The sequence below is a fragment of the Acanthisitta chloris genome, unplaced genomic scaffold (genome assembly GCF_000695815.1).
Source record: "Acanthisitta chloris isolate BGI_N310 unplaced genomic scaffold, ASM69581v1 scaffold355, whole genome shotgun sequence".
Taxonomy (NCBI): domain Eukaryota; kingdom Metazoa; phylum Chordata; class Aves; order Passeriformes; family Acanthisittidae; genus Acanthisitta; species Acanthisitta chloris.
Window position 1 is genome coordinate 301,797 of NW_008675357.1, and position 1,253 is coordinate 303,049.

The 1,253-nt window shown below is 54.6% G+C and overlaps 1 protein-coding gene across 1 annotated transcript in view; it reads right to left on the reverse strand.

Moving 5' to 3' along the window:
• GRM5 (glutamate receptor, metabotropic 5) overlaps positions 1 to 373 on the reverse strand; it is a 255,586-nt gene extending 255,213 nt beyond the window's left edge. The window contains exon 1 of the mRNA XM_009075716.1: positions 47 to 373. The gene's annotated coding sequence lies outside the window, so the exon portion shown is untranslated. The remainder of the gene's footprint in view (positions 1 to 46) is intronic.
• Positions 374 to 1,253: the final 880 nt, after the last annotated feature.

Sequence of the window (1,253 nt, forward strand, 5' to 3'; positions counted from 1 at the left end):
CACAGCCCAAGACACATAAATACCCTCTCCCACTCCACAGTATTACCTTGTCTGTGGCAGCAACTGCTTCTTTTCCACAGTGGCAGCAAAGTGATCCTTTTGGTGGCAATAATCAAGACAGGTAGGGGTAGGCACCTCCTATTTTCAGCCACAGCAGAGATAGCACTCCTTGCACAGACCTTCTGGAGCTGAATAATCCTCAAATGCCTCTGCAAAGATCACCAGCAGGTGAGCCCCACTCGGCTAGCATTGTCACTCCTCCAGCTACGGGCACATCCTGTTTTCTTCTGATCACGGGCAAATGCTAAGGACCGAGTATCTTACCCCCGTGAATGCATGCACATACACACACGCCATGCAACACGCTGTTCTCTCAGCATCGCCCAAATCTCATTTGCAAGAGGCGTGAACGGTTCCTGGATTTAAGGGAGGAGGAAGGCATGAGGAGGAGGAATAAACAAACAAACGATGAAACAACAGATGGGTCTTTTCTCTCTGCCACCACAGCCTTGGTCTTTCTAAATACTTGCTGCAGCTTGACCCACCTGCTTAAACACCCCTGTCCTTCCTCACACATGCACGGCAGCAACCTCTCTGCCTTTATAAGGGCTACCCCTGTGTTCTGCCTTGCGAGAAAATCTCTCCAGATGCTCTGAAGGTTGCAAAGTCCCCCTACAAACCGACACCTCCCTCCCGCACTACACTCCGGCAACTAAGAAAGCAGCTATCGGTTCAGAACAGCATCATCCGAAAAAAAAAAAAAAAAAGAAGATAGCTGTTTAAAACCGAGTTGCGGGGAAGAGTTTACCCCTGCGGTCCCGGGGCCCTTTTGCAAAGTGCCCCCGCAGAAGTTCTCCGTTCCGCGGGGTAGAGATGCTGGGGACCCGAGCGCTCCGCACCCGCGGGTCCGGCCTGGGGGCCGAGGGGGCTCTTTGCACGGGGGAGCACCGGGCTCCAGCGCAACTTTTTAGTGCCACCAAGTGGCATAGATCCCTCCAGGAAACCAAGCAGCCTGCCAGTGCTGGGCTCTGCCTGCTGCTCTCTGGCAAGGGGAGAGAGGGGGATATGAGAGTAGCGACCATCCCCCTACACACACACACAGACAGCGATATCAAGCAGAAATGAGGAATTGTTTGCCACTGGAAGGACGGGTTGCCCTTTCCAGCCCTCCCCCCTTCCTTCGGCTGCAGAGAGGCAGCACCGGGCACGGCGGGAAGAGTAACCATGCCGCTGCCAAGGGCAGCCCGAGCTGC